Source organism: Platalea leucorodia (assembly GCF_965183815.1).
Source record: "Platalea leucorodia genome assembly, chromosome: 11".
NCBI classification, from domain to species: Eukaryota; Metazoa; Chordata; class Aves; order Pelecaniformes; family Threskiornithidae; genus Platalea; species Platalea leucorodia.
Window position 1 is genome coordinate 18339764 of NC_138833.1, and position 15151 is coordinate 18354914.

General features: G+C 58.9%; 1 protein-coding gene across 1 annotated transcript in view; it reads right to left on the bottom strand.

Annotated features, from left to right (window-relative positions):
• Positions 1-6799, bottom strand: part of PDGFRB (platelet derived growth factor receptor beta) — a 33742-nt gene extending 26943 nt beyond the window's left edge. Inside the window, exon 1 of the mRNA XM_082323718.1 lies at positions 6697-6799. The gene's annotated coding sequence lies outside the window, so the exon portion shown is untranslated. The remainder of the gene's footprint in view (positions 1-6696) is intronic.
• Positions 6800-15151: the final 8352 nt, after the last annotated feature.

The window sequence follows — 15151 nt, forward strand, 5'->3', positions numbered from 1 at the left end:
GATGCTCACGCCGGTGTGGGGAGCAGGGCTCTGCTCGGCCTTAGGGCTCACCCCTTGCAGTGCGATGACCCCCTGGGGAAGGCACAAATGTGCCCCTTGGGAGCGTTTCAGCCTTTCCCAGTGCCCTTCTCCAGCAGGATGCTCTAAAGGATGAGACAGAGCCCAGCCAGGGCTGCCCATGACCATTCCCCAACTTCTCCATTGCCCCTGGCAGCAAAGACATTTTCAGGAGAACATACCACGCTGCTTCCCAAGCATGTGAGCAATGCGAGTTATGAACGTGGCTGCAGGACACCCAAACCACGGGCCAGGACCCACACAGCTCCCTGCATTGCCTTGCCGCTGGCCCCAGGAAAAGGCAGCTCCTACTGGGTAGCAAAGCCTGGGGGCTGACTGGTGGCAGCTGCTCAAAGAGCTCTCTGACCCCTCCATCCCCAAAAAATTTGGGGGTCGCAGCTCCCAAGCATGTGGGGCTGGCCTCTCCAAGCAGAGCCCATCCACTCACTTGATGCTTTTCCCCACCACCTGTGGCATGGAGAGGAGAAGCAGAGCACATGGTAGTATGGGCTGGGCACCATCCTGGCGGCTCATCTCATGCCCTGCTGCCCCCAGGGCTTTCCTCGTTCTCATGCCATGGCTACCAGAAAGCCATGTCTGCCTTCCCACAGCTATTCAACAGAAGCACTTTGCTAAGGTATACACGAGGATGAAAACACGTCCCAACACATCAGCATCTCCATCACCTACTCACGGTCTCTCTTCAAGGGTGGCTGCTATAGTGGGGCCAAGGCTGGGGCCAAAGGTCCCAGCTGGCTTTAATTAACCACTAATCATCAGCTGCAAGGGGAGGGTGATGGAGGCAGGAGGAGAAATAGAGCCATCTTCTTCTCCCCTTCTCCCTAGTAGGATGCAGGAGCTTTGTGAAGTCCTGGGAGTAGCCAGAGTGTTGTGGGCTCTCCAGCTCTGTGTCCCAGCAAAGGATAGGCAACCTGATCCTCTGAAAATTTCCGTGAGATATGGATCTGCCAGGGAGAAGGAGGTAATCTCTGTGGATGCATCGGCTCTTCTCTTCTCGGCTGCCTATGAGGGACCCGAGCTTAATTGCTTTGTTCTGGGGTTTTAGACTCTTGTGGTTGGGATTAGGCGCTCACCAGCTCTGCGGTCAGGGCACCCTTCACCCGTCTGTGGGACCTGGAGAGGAGCCTGGCACTGGGGCCAGGGTGGGAGAGGATGGGGCCAGCCAGCACTGGAGTGTGAAGGGCAGAGGCTGCTTTTAGCTGGGGGTTGTGTTTGATTTGGCACTGCTACTTCTGGGTCCCTGATAGGGAGCAAAACGCAGCTGCTGGTGCAGCTCTTGGTGCTGGGGGCTGATCCTGCCTGCTCCTCCATAAGCCCACCCATGGGGCAGGAAGACCGGGATGGTGGTACCCAGTGCCAGGACCTCAGAGACAGCCGAACCGCAGCGCTGGGGTCAGCCACCCTCACCCCATGCCTCCTTCCCTCCCCGCTGGCAAGCAGCGGTCAGACCCCCAGCAGACAATTGCACACGATGAGGGGCTGGCCCCCACCTCCTTGTAACAAGAGGACCTGGGGGCAACAATGGAGCTTTTTGGAGTGAGGGGTGCACAGAAAGGCAAGCACATCCCCTGTGCAACTGCGGGTTGCACAAGGGATGCCTCCCTCTTGGATAACCTCTTCCTACATGCTCTGGGCAGGCAGCACAAGCCGTGCTTGCCGTCCTGCACACAGGGTCCTTTATAACCTCCAGCGATTCCTCTGCCCTCAGTCACGGAGCAAAAATCAGTTCCCCTCTGAACGCATACTCTGCAAACAGCCCCTGCCCCCAAAACCCCATGGATCCTCCGACGGAGAAGCCGAGGCAGGACTTGGTGCTGGGGCTGGCAGCTGCCAGTACCCGCTTGCCCTCCCCTGAGCACAGCTTTAAAATGGGCACAGAGTCCTGCTCCCCGCACCAGGAATTCGCCTCCCTGAATCAGACCATATTCTCCCAAACAACTCCCAGGCTGGAGAGGGAAACTTGGCTGCTGCCTGTGAGGAGAGAGGAGGGGACCCCTCTCGCGATGCCGGCAGCGCTCGGCCCCAAGGAAAGCAGGGTTTCTGTTCTGCAACCATTTGCTCAGCAAAGGCTGAAACCGAGGTGACTTCCAGTTTGCGAGTGGAGAATGCGCTTTCAGAGAGCGGGCCTCGAAATGGTGTATTTTCTGCTGGCCCCAGTTCAGACAAACCCACAAGCAAACATATTTTTTTGTATAAATAAGACAGTGTGTCTCGCCAGTTAAAGCAATTCAAACATGAATGTAGCAATTTAATTGGTGCCAATTACTGTGTCTTAGTAGCATTAAGATTTCAGTCACAGACTCGTTTTGCATGGTAGACGGGCCAGAAGAGGGAAGGCAGAGGGACCGGCAGGATGGGGCCTCGCACCGAGGGGCAGGTTTGCCTGTTGCCTGCCTGTCTCCTGCCTGCTTTGGGATCCTCATCCCCCCAAGCAGCCCTGGTACTGCCCATGGGGATGTGCTGAGAAGTCCCCTTCTGTAGCAAGGAGATGGTACAGAACCTCCTACTCCATCTGTCTCCTGGTTTGCAGCCTGGGGTTTGACAGCCAGCGCAGTGCCCTGGTTGCCTCTCCAACCCTTCCCTGCACTCTCCAACCCTTCCCTGCTCCTGGACCCTGCAGCCTGCCCCATCACACACCGGCTCTTGCTGAGCCCTGGGGAAGAGGATAGGATGGGTGTTAGTGGAGACCTGGACAGATAAGCAGGTGCCCCTGCAGGCATGCCTTGGAGAGGACAAGTCCATCCATGGGTGCAGGACACACACCACTTGCACTACACCAACCTGGCTTTCCTGGCAGCAGCCTTTCTGTGGGAGCTTTTGTGAGCTCCCTGCTCCCTGCACGGGCTTTGCACACTGCGGTCTGCTGGCTCTGCAGGTCAGTGGTTGCGAGAGAAGGGTACAAACACAGACTAGGGCATGCCACAGCCTGTGTCCCAGGTGTGTGCCCAGGGACAATGGAAAAGCACGGTGTGAGGGGCAGCGCATCATTATACGTTTCCTGCTACCAGGCTGGGGGGGTGATAGACATGTGGGACCCCCTTGTTTAGCCCATGACCCAACCCAGCACCCCTCTCTGTATCCCCAGCGCGTGTCCCTGTCCCGGCCGGGTCTGCCCCGTGTCCCCCGTGGTGCCAGGAAAGCGCTGCACTTCCAGGAGGAGGCATCCCGGCGGGAGCAGAGCAGGGCAGAGGTGCGCTTGGCTCAGGGAGCCTAATTAGGCAACCGGGGAGAGGAGGAGGGGAAAGAGCCACCCCTAAAACAAGCCTCGTTATGTCCAATTTGCCTGGCAGAGCGGAAGGAGCCTCCTGGAGCTGCTCCAGCCTCTCAGGAAACAATACCCGGTCTATACCCTCCCCTTGCAGCTCCTCTCCAGGGGATTTCTTTCCCTTGGTTAAAGTACAAACAAACAAACTCCATGAAGTGTTCGGCCCGGATCCTCCCTCTCAGGGATAAGATGCATCCAGCCAGCCCCAAGCCTGCATGGTCCCCAGCTCCCTCCAGCTCTGGGCCAAAGGCAGCCCCCGCTGCCAGCACCTCCGACTGCACTCCCATGGGATTCGGCCACTGCACGGCTCCTCTGCTCCCTGCCCTTTGCCGCTGCATCCCGGGAAGACGCTTTGCCAGAGCCTGACCCTATGAACCCCATTGCAATCCCATCCTGCTTCAGTATGGCATCAGACACCGGCGCCAGAGGGACCTCGAGGACCGCCTGGCCCCACGGTGGAGCTGGGTGCAGAAGTCCTTGCCCGGACCCTCTGGTAGCGACCAGTCACACCTCTCCATCGTTCAGGCGATGCCATGGCCAGCCAACATGGTCTCTTCTTGCACGGCATTACTCTCGCAGCTAGAGAGCATTTCTTAACCTCAGCATTCCTCTGGTGCTCACCAAGACAATTTCACCTTGTCCTAGTCCTGGAGAAGGGCTCAGTGCTCTCCTCTTTCTAACAGTGGTGTTCTGAAGGCTTTGGAAATCCTGTCACAGACCCATCAAAAGTGAGGCTGAAAGAGATGATGGGGTCATTGCCCTGCTGCCGTGCCCACATCTCCCCAGCCAGAATTTTGCCTGACATGTCCTTTCAAACCTGTGGGGCTGAAGGCACCCAGCTTCGTGTCTTTAAACCTACAGACATTTCCCCTAAAAGCTAATTTTTTTCTTTGCAGTGACATTTCACGCGCATGAAGACCGTGTGCTACCTCCCCACAACACCCAGTGACCGACGAGCCCCGTCAACCCCTCTCCCAGTCCTCTGCAGCCTCTTCTGATCACCCTCCCTGCTCTCCCCAAGCCTTTCCACTCCGCGCGCATCCCTGCTGAAGTGCTCGGCATCACTCGCTCGGGAGGACCCGCTCCCTCCACCCTGCCTGTTCGCGCTGCCTCCAGCCGTGCGCCTTTCAGCACATCCCACGGGAAGAGCCGTGGGTTTCCCCACACCATGCTGCAATCTGGTTTGTGTCCACCATAGCCCCCAGATCCTTTCCCACTGTACAAGCTGCCTGGGCTGTTAGTTCCCAAGATCACGCACAGCCATTTAATATTTCCTTCCTAATGGCAGCATGCTGTCATATGCATGTCGACACCAGACTCCTCCCGGAGCCCTTGGGATCCTCCTGTTCTCCGATCTGCCTGCACACTGGCTGTCCACCCAGCTTGGTGCCAGGACAGAGTTCAGTACGTGCGCTCATCCGTCGCCCGGGTGGTTAATGTAGAGATGGCAGAGGACCAAGCTCAGGCCAGGGCCCTGCAGGACCCCATTAGAAATGCCCAGGACTTTGGACATCAAGCCATGGCTAACTTCTCCCTGACTGCAGCATTACAGCTGGCTGTGCGTGAGTTCAGACCGTGCTCCCCATTCAGCCTGTGGGCACCCTGAACCCCCAGCCCTGGGTGGGGATGCGGGAGATGAGCCGAAGGCAGGTAATATGGTGGCTGTGGTCCCTCAGGCTGCTCCTTCAGCGAGGACCCTCCATGCTGTTGAGCTGGAGGAAGGGACAGCTGGTTTTAGGGAGAGAGAAAAGCCCTTTGCGTGCTGCAGATGGGTTGCTGTGACTTGATGCTTCTCCAAAACACTGATCCCTCTGGATGCACCGACTGACTCGGGGGGTGTTTCCTGGACCCAGGGACTCTGCCTGGAGTTGGCAACTACCACCGGAGCCACAGCACACCCCAGCCTGGGTGACATCAATGTCAAGAAGTGACTTCAAGCCTCCTGTCAGACTGTTCCCAGGGCTGGCTGCCAACTGGGGTGGCTACCTGGTGGCTCCCCCTCCGAGCCAGCCCGGCACATGCCCTCTGAGAGGCAGAGCCGCGTCTTTGCCACTGGCTCCGGCTGCCTGAACGAGACGTGCCCCTTTCCTGAGAGCACGGGGTGTACAGGCACCTTGTCCTGCAGGGTGTTGAGGGGGAAATGACCCTTCAACCGGGTCAACCCTTCAGCGGCTCCTGGGGAGCACTGGGGCTCAACATTGCTGATCCTTGGCATCAATGGGAGACCCTCTGAAAAGATTTGGGACTGCCAACCAAGCCCCTGCAAACAGGGTTTGCATGCCAAACTGACTACTTTTAGCTATTTGCCCACTGCTTTAGCAGAAGCCCCAGGTGCTCTGGGGCAAGGATGGAGCAGCACAACGTCCCTTTCCACCACAAGTCCTGCTTTGAATGTCTCCCTGTTGGCAGGTGAGGGCAGGAGCTGGATGCTCTGAGCCCGCAGTGGTCCCAGTGTGAGCACCAAAGCCCTGCAGGTTGTGCAACCCCCTGTCCCCAGGCTGTCGGGGCTGCCTGAGTCAGCACAGCTTCACTCCAGACCAGCTCCAGCCTGTTGGAGACCCTCAGCTCCTGGGCTCTTGGGACGGCAGAGCAGTTGCCCACATCCATGCCTAGAAGGGTTTTACCAGGCTCTCCCCCTCCAGTACCCGGCACGCCAGGGCACAGGCCCTGAGCAGGGCTTCCAGATGTCCCTCACCACCTTGGCCTGGCCCACGGGGACAGGAGTCCCGCCAAGGGCACAGACCGAAGCGGCGTGGTCCTAGGAACACCCTGCATTTAAGGATGACCGTGGATGTGTTCAGATGGTCTAACGCTGCAGTGACGCTGCTCTGCAGTGGGGCACAGTCATGCCTCTAAAAGATGTCTCGCTGGGGACAGCAAGCAGCCCCTTCCCCATGCACACCCCAGCCCTCCCACAGCTGCCGGGCTGGGAGAGCCAGGGTAACCCTCAATCCAGGGAGGGACAGAGAGCTCCCCAGGGAGAAGCAGAGATCCCCTGGGTCCCACTCCTGCTGCAGCAGGGACCCCCTTCTGCCCTACAGCCTCAGCGTCCCTTTGGATCCCTGCAGCCGTCCCAGCCCAGGAGCTGGCGAGAGCTGATGGGACGGCTTTTCCTGCGGGATGCTGCAAAGCTCAGCTGCTCTCCACCAAACACCACTTCCACAGGGCTTGGTGGGGTATTTTGGAGTGCCAGCCCCTTGCAGGGGAGCAAAGCCCCTTCCAGAGCAGCCGGGCTGGCTCGGGCAGAGGGTCCCTGGGGTCCGTACCACCACCAGTGCAAGGTTTCCCAGCCGGAGAGCCAGAGTAGAGCAGGAGAGCAAGCCGGCACCCGGGTGGGCAACGCGAGGGCTTACCTTGGGCAGGGTCCCACCGGGCGAGCGCCTGTGCCGCACGTCCCACGGGCGCTGGCCGCCCCGAAATTCCTTCCTCTCCTCCTCCGCGCTCTTTATCTGCTGCCTGCTGAGGCTCTCCCTGCCCTCCCAGCCTTCCCCAGCTGGCAAGGCTTTTCCACTTAAAGGAGAAAGAGAGGGAAGGGAAGAAATGGAGGGGAGGAGGGGGGGAAAAAATAAAATAAAATCAAAAGGAGAGGCAAGGCTGTGCCAGGGCTGGGCTGCCGCCAAGCCCTCGCTCTGCGCCTCTAGTGCATCTCAGCAGAGCCCTGGGCAGCCCCCAGCCCACCTGGGAGGGGGTCCGGCCGCCTCGGGCCCCAGCGTGGAGCAAAGAGCCGGGCCGAGGGATGTGCACGCGTGTGTGCGTGCGTGTATAAATAAAAGAGACCTTGGGAGGAGGAGAAGGGGGGAGGTTGCCTCGCCAATGAGCAGCGAAGTCCCTCCAACTTCCTCCCTCCACCCTCTGCGGGGACCCTTTGCAGAGCAAAACTTGAGATTAAAGCCCGGCAGAAGAGTGCGATGGGGGGAAAAAAAAATAAAAAAAGGAGGAGAAGCCAAAGTGGCTGCAAGGAGAGGGGAGTTTTGCTGCAGGCTGACGATGAGGGGGAGCGGCAAGGGCCCGGCTAACGGGAAACAAAAGGAGCCCGGACCAGCCTGGCTCTCGCCTCCTTAAACCGGAGGGAAGGAGCTGCTCTCTCCCTGTGTCTGCTTTCAATTCTGGCCTTTTTCCCTGTTTTCTTTTTCTTTTCTTTTTTTTTTTCCTCAAGCCCCCCCCTCCCGTTTTCTTTTTTTTTTTCCCCCCTTTCTCAGGATATGAGGGGATGTTTAGAAAATCCGCTGCCCACGCCAGCAGCTGACTCATGTTTTTATTAAAGAAGGCCTGTACTGAGCCGACTCCGCGTATTCCCCCCGGACGCCTCCCCGGGCCGTGCCGTGCCGGCACTGCGCCTCCCGCCCCGCTGACCCCCGGCCGGCCGCGGCCACTCGGGGACCGCCAACGCGCCCTCCCAATCCTTTTTTTTTTTTGGAAAGGGGAATAAAAGGTCTTGTCCAACTGGGATGCTGCAGCAGAGGGTGGGTTTGGTGGGGACTCAGGGCCATTTGGGCTGCCGAGGGGCATGGAGTGGGGAGAGGTGGCAGGAGTTTCCACCTCGGCCATGCCATCATCTCAGCTGTCCTGCACCCCTCCTGCCCTGGGGGATGGAAGCCAACTGATGAACCTGCTTTAAATCCTCCCCACGCCTTGATGAGTTCAAAGACAGTTTCTGAGAATCTCTCAATAGGCAAAACATTGTCATTTGTCCAAAAGGAGATTTCTTTGCAATTTGTTTCGGCACTATAACAAGGTGCAGAAGCTCTTTGGATCAAAACTGTTTTTTGACCCAGCATTTCTTGCCACCGTTTCCATCTTGGGGATGTGCTTTTGTCTGATCCAAACACAAAACACTGCAAATATGCACTGGATATCTTGAAAAAGGAGACTCCCCTGAAAAGATACCTTTCTATCTTTCTTTTTTTTCCTTTCCAAGAACGAAAAAGCCCTTCCCATAAAGACAACACTGCTGAAATCTGTGTTCCTGGCTTGTTTGCAAGGCAGACTCATCCCCTCCTGCCTTGCTAATGAACGCCTGCACAATGGGCACAGCTAATGATTCCCCGGCTGGATGAGCGCACGAGATTGCCGCTTATCGCCCGTTATCTCAGTATTTTCTTTGCACCGATGGAAAACCAAAGGGGAAGGTCTTTAATCTGTGCAGCCACGGAGGGCGAGGAGAGCTGGGCTGTGGCATCCCTGGTTATCCGGTTATCCGCAGGCAATGAGCAGCGCTTTGCATGGGGCTCATGTGCCGGCTCCGTGCCTGGCAGGGTCTGGCAGCTGGGGAGGTACAGCCATGGGCAGGGCAGGGGAGAAGCGGGCCTGGCTGAGCCCCGGCAGGAGACGGAGGCCTGGGAGAGGAAGGATGCTAGAGAGGTGGCCCTTGGGAGCTGGAGGGGCTCTTACGCCAGGCTGCGTGGTGGGGTGAAGCGGTGATGGCTGGACGAGACCCCGCTGCTCCCCTGTGCCGGGCTGGCCGGATTCCCTGACTCCAGACATGGTGGTGGCCACGTGTCGGGGCGCCCTGGCAGCCCCCCCGAGCCGAGACGGTCTGTCGTGCAGAAGAGGAGCCGGTGAGCGTGAGAGCAGCTCATATGGGGGGCAGGCAGCAGAGGGGACGTGCTGCGCACATGGCTTTTCCCGACACTTTTCCCAAGGGGTAAAGACATGTCTGGCAGGTCCCTGCGTGGGGACACGTGGGCTGCTGGGAATAGGTCAGCAGAGCTATTTCCCGGCAGCGTCCCCCCTCCAAGGACAGCATTGCTGCTCCCAAAACAGTGGGAGAGGGAGAAACCTGTTGGTACAATCCTGCTGGGCCCCTCGCACCAGGGACGGGCTACCTGGGGTGAGCAGGGGGTGGAAAAGCTAGCATGGACCACGCTTGAGGGCAGAGCCTCCTGATCCTAAGGTGGGACGTATTCCCCCCATCTCCCCCCTGCAAACGGATGACGCCAATGCCCACTCCCGGGCTGGGAGCAGGGACAACTAGGACAAACAAAACCCTCTCCCAGGAGAAGTCTGCAAAGGCCAGGATTCATTGTTTTGGGATGCTGGGAGAGCCCCAGAGAGCCCACAGCATCCCGGCAAGCGCATGGCGGCCCGCGCTGTACGTCCCCAGGGAGCATCCAGGGCCACGCACTTTGTTCAGGAACAGCACGTTGGGGTTACATCAGCTCCTGGGAAAGGCCAGCTCGGAGGAAGTACCGAAGCCAGAGGGACTCATTTGTGCGAGTGTGTGGGTGGAGGGGAGCAGCTCAGCCACCTCTGCCTCATCCCCCCTTCGTTGCTCACCTCTATTTTTGGCGCCTGCACCCCCGTTTGTGGCTCTTGCAGGACTTAGTGATTCCCCCAGGGCTGGGACAGCTGCAGTGTGGGCTGCCAGAGCTGCTCTCGGCTGAGATTTCCAGCCTCAATAAAGCATCGTTAAGTGCTAGTGGGGGCTTGGGGTCATGTAGCGCAGCATCTCTGGTGGGGAGAGCAGCCACTGAGATAGGGACACTCCAGGGTATTTGGACTGCTCTGGTATCACCTGGATCAAAGCAGCTCTCCGACCTCCTGCCCCATCCCAGGTGGAGCTGGGACCACAAGAAAAAGCCCATATCTTGCACCTGATGTGGGAAAGAGACACCAGAGCCAGGTGACCCAACGCGATGGTGGGAATGGCCATGCTGGAGTCAGCGACAGGTCCATGTGCCAGCAGGTGAGAGGCAGGTAAGAAAGAAGAAGCAGATGTCAGCCTTTCCCGCTTCTCTGAAGGTTTAACGAAGGCCAGATTCGTCCCTGGCTTTGGTTCCTCTGAGGCTCTATCAACTCAAAGTTAGCCGAGGAATTTCAGCGTCGCTCTTTGCTCTTATGTGGTGTCGAGCTGCAGACCACAAGAGAGGAGCGACGGGTGCTGGGGAGCACGGCACCACATCTGGGCAACCCATCTGGCACAGCAGCTGCCAGCACTTGCTCCTGGCTGGATCCAAGTCTTGGGCCCTGCGGAGACTTGCATGGAGGCTTCATCCAGCCCTTTTCAGAGCTCTGCCCCGGCCTCTGGAGGAACCACTACCCTGTGCATGGTCCTGCTTTGCCAGGGTGGCGGTGGGTGACAGCAGTGTCCAGGGAGGAAGGGGAGGCAGAAAGTGCTGGGCTCCTTCCAGAGTGACCATACAGCCAAGCACAATGCCCTGGGGAGCATCCTAGGCTGCGGAGCATCCTGCAGCACCGTGAACGCTGGTCACAGACACCACGGGGCAACACTGGTGTCAGGAGGTAGCACTGAACCGTACGCCATACGATGCTGTGTCCCCACAGATGCTAGCCCATCCCCTACATCCCCCAGGTTCGGGCACTTGGAGGAAACACTAGCCAGCAGCAGAGGATGCTAGCCCGCTGCCTCTCCCTGCTTCGGGGCCTTTCCGCCCCCATCCCACGCACTCTTCCTAACCCCCACGATGAGCCTTGGTATTAAATGTACTCCGCGGAGCCCCGGGAGGCAGCGGCAGGCTCCTGAGTGAATACTAATAGCGATGCCGTCCGGTCGCCCCAGACTTTCCCACACATCTGCAGCCACTTAATGTGGGAATTGTTAACCCTCTGCTTACACAGCTACTTTCGAGACCCCGCATCTCCTGTTGCAGGCCAGGTGGGCAAGCTGTGCTCAGCACCCATCAGCTGCACGGCGAGCACCCAGCTCTGTGCTGGTTGAGGGAGAATCACGTCACCAACCCAGTGAGAGCAGGGGCCCCGAACGCACTGGAAAGCAATGAGAGATGCCAGCGTGTGTCCCTGTCCCCAGTGCCCTCTTGAGGATAGTCCTAAGATTTGTGGCATTTGCATTTTGCCAGGAAAGCTGATCCAGATCCCAAAGAGCGACACCGAGCCCTGGGGAGAGGAGAGGGGGGCTGTAGGGAGGTGCTGGCAGCACATCGATTTGGGCTATCCCAGTCCAGCACCCATCTCTCTGGGGACCAGCTCTGCAGAGCCCTCCTCAGCATGGGGACACCAGTGCCAGCAGAGACGCAGTTCAGGCATCTGGGAAAAGCCAAAGAACACATGGGAGTCTGAAGTGGGGCTGATGGAGACGGGGCAGGGGATTGTCCTCTGCAAGAGGGTTGCACTGATGTCTCTGTTGCCAGAGAGAAGGGGATGCTCTTGGGGCATTCGGTGGGGCAGCTGTGCTTGCCCCATCCCTCCCTTGCTCTCTGGGATGCTGCTCCAAAAGTGGATGGCAGGAATGATGCATAGGAGACATGCTCTGCTCTCTCTTTCCTCCTATGGCAGGCGGGTGGCAGGAGAAGCTGGAGAATGGGAGGAGGGTGCTGGCTGGGCTGGGGTGTGTGGGGGGCCATGCAGCTCTGGGATATGCTGGTCTGACGCCACAGGTTTGCCTTTGGGAGAGACAGGGGCTGGGGGGAGTGGGGAGGCCATGGGCCCACGGGGCTGCCGGGGAGGTGGTGGGGCAGGAGATTCTGGAGGGAAAGGGGAGCAATGGGAGGCACATACTCGACCCTCTGTGGGCATCTCCCTGTCCTGCTGAAACCATGGTGGGGGTTCAGAGCAAGCGGGGGGACAAGGCGGGGCTTGGTTTCCCAGGAGGAGTGCTTCCACCATGGGAGGAGGAGGTGGTGGGGTGGTCTCCCCTGCAAACCTGCTCCGTCTGTGACTGCTTGCAGACTGGCCCTGGGGACCTCCCGGTCCTCCCTTCCCCAGCCCTCCTGCTTCCAGGAGATGGCATCACTCGATCAGGGATAGCAGCACCAAGCCCCAGGGAGTGTCGGGGAATCCTGGCCTCTCTCCCTCTCCGCTTCATCCACCTGGTTTCCACCAGGAATCTCAGGTCTGGAGGACTAGCAGGAGCTCCCCAGGCTGGGTTTGGTGCTGGGGGTCTCTGGGGTGGATGGAGAGGGTACTTGCCACCTTCTCTCATCCAGCTGGGGATCCCTGGGGGCTCTGGCAGGCCCTGACCTGCTCACCCATGGGACCCCAGTGCGGGCGGCATCCTGGGGCACCGAGGGTCCCCAACAGCACCCTTCAGCCCCAATCTAGCAGCTGGGATGCTCCTCGGGGAGCCCTTGGAGGGGAGCCCATGAAGGGCTCCTCACCTGGCTCTTCCCTAACGTAAACTTTGCCAACCGTAATCCTCACCAGCAATAAACAGGCCAAAGAAAAGGAAAAGACGGAAGTTATTGTCGATGGATCTTTATGGCCCAGTTGTCTTCCCCTGCCCCCTTCGCCCCGTGCTGACGGAGCTCGTGGCACGGCTGTTAGCAGGCACCTGGCGATGCTGGTGCCCTGCAAAGCCCTTCACCTCCCGTGGGGCGGATGCAGGTGTGGGGTGCTGCCCCCAGACCCCTGGACCTCCAGTCCCTGGCAGCTGCCTGAGCCCTTGGCCTTGGCTCCATGGGCTGAGAAAAAGGAAAGGGGGGGCCTGGGCTGCCAGTGAAACAGCCAGCAGCAGGAATAACCCCAGTATCCCCCATCCCTGAAATGCAGCTGCCCCTGGGGTGGGACCCAGCAGCCACCTGCGTCCCTCCGTACCTCCCACCATCCACTCAGGGAGGATTTTCTTCTCTTTTTCCCCACTCCCTGAGTGACTGTCTCTTTGCTGGCAGGAGGAGGAGGAGGAGGAAGGCAGCCTTGGCTCTCTTGTTTAAACAAAGCCATGGCTGTGCTGAGACCTTGGGAAAAAAACAGAATAAATGGGGTTATATGGTGCATCAATCAATCTGTGGTGTGGTGTGAGCTGAGATCGTCACTGGGTGGGATGGTCATGACGGTCACCTTTGTCACGAGGGAGGGAGCCGGGACAAGGCTGGGCAAGGGGCTGGGGATGCTGGGGGGCACAGGGAGGATGCTGCAAATTGCTCACCTCTCGCAGTACCTCGTCAGGTCGCAGGAGGCAGAGCCTGGGCGATGCCAGCTCTGGGGGTGATTTCCCATTGCTGGGGTTTTACTCTGCTCCCTTCTTGCAAATCAGATGCCTTACTTGTTACCGTCCCCCTTTGATCTCATCCTGGCTCCCACCTCCTTGCAGGGAGTGGATGTGGCACAGGGACATCCCTGTAATATTTTCACCCAGTTTCAGCCGGAATTGGGGCTGGAGCAATGGGATGAGGCACCCAGGGCTGATGCAGAGCTGCTGCGGGTCCACAGCTCCGGGGTTGGGGGTGCTGCTCTGTTATGGCTCCAGCGCGCTGTGCTTGACTGCAGGGAGGCAAGGGCAGCAGCCTGGCCTGGCTGCGGCTGGGAGGGCTGTGAGGTGGGTACAGCGAGCTCTCGCAAAGTCCACCGTGAGCAAACAGACGACAGCAGTGCTGCAGGGGCTCGGGGACGTGCCGATCCCTCCACAAACACAGGAGAGCTCAGGATGCTGTGGGGAGGAAGGGCTGGCGTGGGAGCGAGCGGAGTTGTCCCCAACCCTCCAGCTAACACTGGCGACATCTGCCACCGGCTGCAGGGGGGAAAGCAAGAAATGGTCGTGCATCAAATGCACTGAGCTCCTTGAGTCAGAGAGGCTTTGCTGGTTTTGTTACCATTTTCCTTTTAACCCCACAAATCTGGGAGGCAATTCCACACTGGAAGCACGTCCCAGGTTCGTATCAGGAAAAAGCTCTGGAAGTCTCTTGTTTTATCCCCTCCTCTCAATTTGATCCTAAATCTCTTTTTTCCCCACTTTTTTTTTTTCTTTCTGTTTATTATTGTCAAATTTCAGGCTGTTTCTCTCCTGGGAGGGTGAGGACCGACCAGTCCTCACCCCGCTCATGTTTCCAGCAGGGGAAGGGGCTGGTGCAGAGAAAAGGGAAGAGGTAGCCTTGGGGAGGTGACAAAACGCCCTCCTGGAGCCTCTGCAGGGCTGTGCTTTGGTTTGAGGAGAAAAAGCCAGCCTGTGACTACGTGGCGGTGGCCAGCACAGCCGGAGTGTGACACTGGCGGGGAGGGGGATGTTGGCGGGGAGGAGGCTCCTGGCTGCAGATGGTGGGGATTTATGGCCTGGATGGCACAGAGCTGGTCCTCGGTCCCTCATCCCCCTCCGGAGCAGAGCTGTGTCTGGCCTGATGGGTGACAACTGGGTGATCTCCCACGTCCCACCTTGCAGGCAGACACGGCTTTGTGGGGGTCTTGTTTCTGCTTGGGTTTCCCTATCAGAAAACATATGGGGATCTTCTTGCTTCTTTAAGAAAGAAAATAGATGAGAAACTCCTCTTGCCACAGGGTTGGGAGCCCCTTGGAGCCATGTTGGAGCCCAGGGACTCCCTGTTGTGGCCACGGTGGGGGCATTCCCCCCGCACACAGCTGGCTCTGTCTGTCTGTCTGTCTGTCCCACTCTCCAGGGCTGGGCTGAGCTTTGCTATAGGGGCTGGAGGGGTGAGTTTGCCCCCAGAGGGAGTAAATGCAGGGGGACCCGGAGCCTTCCCTTCCCACCAGCCCTCCATTTCCAAATCAGGTGGATGCTGCTACTGGGCATGGGAAAGCACCACCCCAGAGCAAGGGTTCGATGTCCCCCAATGTGGAGACAGGGCTGGTGGTAGGCACAGCCCAGCTTGTCCCTTGCCCGCAGCCAGGCTTTAATATGAGGGCTCAGACCAAGGCACCCTGCTCCTGGGGTACAGATGGCTTCAGGACGGGGTGGGCTCCCTTGGGGCATCCTTGTGGATGACACCCACGATGCCCTAGTGTCCCCAAAGCCGGCTGCTTCAAAGGCACCATGGCTGGTGGTGTGGGGAGAGCTGTAGGATGGTGACAGCAGAGGGGATGTGGGGTCCTTGGTGCTCTCCAGAGTCACCCACCACCTCGGCCCCCCTGCAGCTGGGGTGGGAGGTTTGAATTCGCCCCCCT